Source organism: Lolium rigidum, chromosome 3, assembly GCF_022539505.1.
Source record: "Lolium rigidum isolate FL_2022 chromosome 3, APGP_CSIRO_Lrig_0.1, whole genome shotgun sequence".
Taxonomy (NCBI): Eukaryota; Viridiplantae; Streptophyta; class Magnoliopsida; order Poales; family Poaceae; genus Lolium; species Lolium rigidum.
Genome location: NC_061510.1, coordinates 297,969,110 through 297,975,109, shown reverse-complemented (window position 1 = coordinate 297,975,109; position 6,000 = coordinate 297,969,110).

Below are 6,000 nucleotides of genomic sequence, written 5' to 3'. Positions count from 1 at the left end.
AGGTACGGGTGACCCAATTTCCTTTCCGGCCATCTCAATTTGGCCGTCAAACCTTTGCCCATTTCCACCGTACCTCTCAGGTACATTTTCCACCAGTCCCACTGGCATCACTTTCCCAAAACAATAGTTGAGAAAACGCTTTTGTAAAACGAAACTCTTCAGGCTAAGCAACAGCCTTTCCGACCGTCCATAACCGCGGACACGGCTATTCGATTAGTTTTCACTCTGCAGAGGTTGTACACTTTCCCCACAAGATCCGGATACCTATCGTGTGGGTATCATCCCTGCATAACAACATATGCCACGACAAGTACCCGATCGTAGTTTTTCGCCTGTTCGCCTTAGCCTAAGACATGCCGAATGAGTTGTACCTCCCAACACCAGAGTCCGGGATGCCGTTTTCCCAGTAGTTGCAAAGTCCCCGACACCCGACCCTCCGGAATGCCACTCAACCAACTAGGCATCTTTCAATGGAAGCTCATAAGTTGTACCCCGCGTACCTAAACAGGCAAATGGGTTGCGTCCCTTCTCATGGGAAGAACCCCGGTCGAAGCGTCCATGGTCGGACTGCCACTACACTTGCAGGATTCAAACTAAGGCGAGACAAACTACTACGCTACGCCCCGTGCCCACTTTGGGGTAATGTGGTTGCACTGTTCTTCAGTCCGGGTGAGTACTTAGGCGCTAAAGTTTTTGAAAACATTTTCTTTTCTCCACTTGCCTCCAGCAAATCTTCCTTCCATAAATAGTTTTCCTTTCAAAAACCCACACTTGGGCAGGGTTACCCCATTCCAAGGTTTTTGAAAACTTCATTTCAGAAAAAGATTTTTCACAATCATTTTTCCAGGGCTCCCAACCTATAGTCCAGTTCTTCTTCGAAAAATGGCAACAAGGATGACAAGGTGATAAGCACCATATCACTAATAGATATGTTTCAGTAGGTACCGACGAGGGCTGCACCCTAAGGGTGGAATAATAAAACTCCGGGTGGCACTAACCACCGATAAAATAAATATAAGACATGCACTTTTATAAAACCTGTAATAATGCATGAATAAGATATATATATATAGGATCAGAGATGCATCAAGAGGTGGCTTGCCTTGCTCAGCAATGTGTCCCTGGTTGTCCTCTCCAAATTCCCCGAAGTCACCTTCTCCTTCGTCTCCGGCGGCGTTCGAATCTATCGTCGCAAAAATAAAAGAAACACGCCATACTAATCAACCAACCATTTCCACAATAATGCACATAAAAATTTGATAAAATCACAGTATGTAGAGGTTGGCAAATTTAAGCTACTGGAAGTGGTTTCACCCATTTATGATTTTTAACACCAAAGATATGATTTTTGCAATTACAGAATTGATGTAGGAACCATTTAATTGACCTAAATCTTTCTGGATGTCACAAAAATGTATGCACCATACCTACAGAAAGCTAATGACATGCAAAACACACATGCACAAGAATCATATGCAAATTAAATCCTAAATGACCTAGGCAATTAAATTAAGACAGAAACCAGAGCACTCCAAAACTTATACCAGCACTAACCAGAGCATTTCCAACAAAAACCAAGCACACCTCTGGAAAGCTAGGAACAAATGTGAACTAACCCCACTGGATTTGTATTTTTCTGATTTGTAAAATAATTTACAAAAATAAAATACTGATAAGGTGCCCTATTTCAGATATAAATTCACCAGGCCTTATATATAACTCTAAAAATCATCTCCTTAGGCACAGAAATACCCTATCACTATATCTACTGGTAGCCCTTGGATTTGCTTCCAGAACATGTGTAGTTTTTCAATTAAAAATCAGAGAAGAGCTCTCTGGTCAGTTTATAATTTATTTAGCAAACAAAAACTAGGAGGCTTTTGAAAGTGGGACCAGTGCCAAATGAAAGGTAATTACATGTGTATTACTACAGAATTAACCTTACACAAAAAGAGCTAGTACAACACTCATGCTAATTAAAATACACAAACTGCAACTATCTAACATCAGATTTATCTACACAGATACAGAATCAAACAGCACATGCAAGCAATTATTCATGGTAGGGAAAACATCTGTGAGCATCTAGAACTTTGAATCAACCCATTTGGTTACTAGAAGAATTTATGGTATTTCAAATACTGGACAGAGATTTACTGGCAGGTTTATTGGGAGAAAAGGGAAAAGGAAATCGGGCCGGGGCTCACTGGGCTCGGCCAGATTCGGCCCAGGAGCAGCGGCGCAGCGCGGGAGCCGGTATTTCAAACGGGCTGCTGGCGTGGAGGCCACGCGGGCGCGCGGAGCCCACGACGTTGTGCATGCACGCGTCGGATCCAGATTCGACGGTGCATGGACGTTCGTCCAGCTCGCGACGGGAGCGATGTGCGGTGGCGTTCCTAGCTTACTGGGAACGGCGATGCTCACCTAGGGTGCTCGGGGATGGCTCGGGGCTGGCTTGGCGAGGTCGAGGCGGGAGAGAGACGTCGGGCAGCGCAGCAGCGGCTTCGTCCCTGGCAGCGGCGGCTCCTGGCGGTGGCGCGGATGAAGTCGACGGCGACAGCGACGAACGGCGAACGACGGCTCCCGGGCGACCTACGGCGAGAAAAATGGTGGGTCAGATGCAGCAGGAGGAGGTGCGTCGAGGAGGGAAGAAAGGGAGCAGCGCAGGGGTCCTGCGGTGACGCAACCTTCACCGCAAGGTTACGGGCGGCGCGGTGAGCTCGACGGCGGGGAGGAGCTGAGCTCCTCTCCGCTCAAGGAGGCGAATGTTTGGTGTTCTAGAGAGAGGGTTGGCGAAAGGAAATGAGCAGGGGAGGGAGCTATGCCCTATTAAACGGGGTTGGGCCGGTGCATCGTGCACCCGGTCTGTGCACCGACGATGGAGGGGCGGCAGCAGGTGATTTGTCGAGGTGGGCGGCGTCGCTGCTGCTCAGAGAGGTGGTGACCGGTTTGGAGCGACGCGCGCGTCGCGCGGCGAGACAGAGAGGAGGGATGCGACGGGGCGGGCGGCCTGCCAGGCGCTCGACGAAAGGACAGGGCGACGGGCGTCGGCGTGCAGTGCCAGAGGGTCAAGGGCGGGGGCCGCGAGCGTGTCTCCGAGGCGCTGTGGTGCCGTGCGCGTCCAGAGGACAAGTTTAGAGGCACCGGAGAGGGATGGTGGAGTGGGTGACGTGGTCGTGGCCGGGCAGACGTGCTCGTCGGCCATTGGGGGTTTCTGCCGCGGTTAGGGAGAGGGAGGGCGAAGAGGGCGTGCAGGCGGTTGTCTGGGAAGGAGAGGGGTTGCAGGGGATCGTGCAGGACATCCAGAAAAATCCAAGGATGGAGGAGGGAGGGAGATCTCCTTGATCTCATGTTGGTTCCCGAGGTGATGACTAATAGAAAAGAAAGAGAGAGGAAGGTCGAGTGCTGGGGCTAGGGAGGGAGCAGAATGGTGCTGAGGCACCCTCTGGTCGTGTGTGAGTGATGGTGAGGAGATGGAGTGGAAGAAATGATCATGGGAGAAGGAATTGGTCATGGCCGGCATGGCTAATCTCCATTTTTTCCAATTTTTGAAATTTATAAAAGTAGCCACATAGAGATGATCTAAGACACTCTAGGTCAACCAAGTGATGGGTCAAGGGTCCTCTTTCTCGGAGAGTTTTCAGATTTGAAAATTGAGAAAAGAAGAAATAGATATGGAAGAGGGAAATTGAGGAAAGCTTGATCTTGGAAGATCATATGGGAGCATGATCACATGCACAAGGGTGTGTGGCAAAATGTTTTAAGATAATTAACTAGAAGAAAAGGAGATCACAAGATAAAGAGGTTGGTTAGGGTTTTGAGGATCTACACACAAAACAAACATTCACAAGCAATCAACACACAAATTCTACAATGCAAGGGCATGATGAACTATATGCATGAAATTTTGAGAAACAGAAAAAGTTTTTGTTCGCCCAAAATTTTGCACTTCAAAGTTTAAACCAATGCACAAAAAGTTGGGTTGTTACAACCACCCATGCTGACTTTGACCAGGTTTACCAGAATAGAGTTGACAAGAGGTGACTTTGAAACAAAGTGAAGATGACCACATTTTTGAAACTTTGCAAATCAACACCAAAATGGATACCACCACCACCATTCTATCACATTAATTATATAAATGAGTTGCACCAAAAATAATTTCAAAATTCGAAGAAAATGTTCATGCGGCCATTTCGTCGAGCACTTGGGAGGCAGTTTTCCAGATTGGTGTTACACCTCATTACCCAGCAGTTTTTAGACTAAACTCTTTTTGATTCTTTTTTATCATTACTCCCATACCTCTCCTACACCAAGCCAGGTACTTGCCATGGTCGATTAAAGTGGGGAGATGGCAGAACTTTGGCCATGCCGTGCCAACGCACACACACACGCACCAATCCTCTCTGGCCCTCCTCTCTCGTGATGATCATGTCCAGTACACGCCCATGCACTTGCTGATCATAATAGTGCACGGCCCGAGCGCGCGCGAGCACAACATTGGCCAGGCGACGCGCGCCCAGCACCATGCCAGGGCATGCCAGGCACGCGGTGAGCGCGCTCTGGACGCGCCAGAGCATCACGCGTTCAGTCGCCTCCGTCCTCCCCCTGCATCCCTATGACTGCAACGAGCACCGCCAGCCTCTCCTCTACCGCGTAGACATGCTCGAGCGCCTGCGTCCGCCTTGTCGCCGTCGTCCTCGTCGGAAGAGTACAGCGGGTACCGCAGCACTCAATACACGCTTCTGAGTGATTCCCTCGTCCTCTCGCAGCGCCAGCAGCACGCCAAGCATCGCCATGCCATCACCACTCGATTGCAGTACCTCACTTGCCCCATCGAGCGCCGGAGACGCCGCGCGATGATCGGCTCTTCTCAGCACCCGCGGCACCCCCTTTGGCACTATAAATAGAGGAGCCCCGAGCACACATCCTTCACACCATCTCACTCCCCTCCCTTCACTGGTTCTTCTCACACTGGTAGCTAGTCCAATTACAGTCGAGGTCGCCGGAATTGCAAGATCACCGCCGTCGGAGCCAGGAGAACATCGCCATCGACTGGAGCCTCCCCAAGCTCCGCCACCTGTACTAGGAGCTTCCTCACCCTCGCCAACGTCGCCTCGTACCTCGCCATCGACCGCCGGAGGCCCGGTAGGCTCTCCGACCCCCTAGGCTCGCCGCCCGATCGTCGGGATCTCGTCGGAGACGACGACGATCCACGACCGCCCGATCTCGTTCTAATCCGACGGATCCTATCGCTCGTACCGCTTCGGCGTTTGAAACATGCCATATCTTGAGTACAAAGAGCTGCGGCAAGGGAACCCTTATCTCATCTCTCGGAACAATAGGGTTGCGGATAAGCGCTTCCACAATAAGGCCCAAGAAGAAATCTTTTATGAGATATATGTGACTTTCAAGAAGGGTATAGTCACTCAACACTCCATTGACACCACCAAGATGGCCGCCACAAGGTACTTCGATGAAGCATATGCTATGTGTGGAGAGTTTGGGCTCTATCCCATTATGGAGCTTAACAAGGACTTCGACATTGGGTTGATTCAACAGTTCTATGCCACCGTTCACTTTCAACAAGATGAAGCTAGAACTTTCCGGTGGATGACCCATGAACTCTTCTTGAGGCCAACGTGGCAAGCTTTGGAGCGGCTCTTGGATACCCTCGTTCTCCGGTTGTGAATTCAAATGGTTGGCGGTATCATGATAGCTCGTTTGCTCTCACCAAGGATGTTTTGGAACCTCTCTATATCAAAGGATGGGGTATTCCGGGCAAGAGTGCGGATCTTCTCCCTACTTGGGACATCATGCTTCGTGTCTACCGGGAAACAATTGGACCCAAGGGTGGCAACGTTGATGAATTGCATACCTATGAAGTGGATCTTATGGCAAACTCTGATGCTAAGAAGGGCACCGGTGAGAAGCTTGATGTGATGGACTACATCTACAATGAGATGTGGTCATGTGTTATGGAGAATAAGCTTCCTCTAT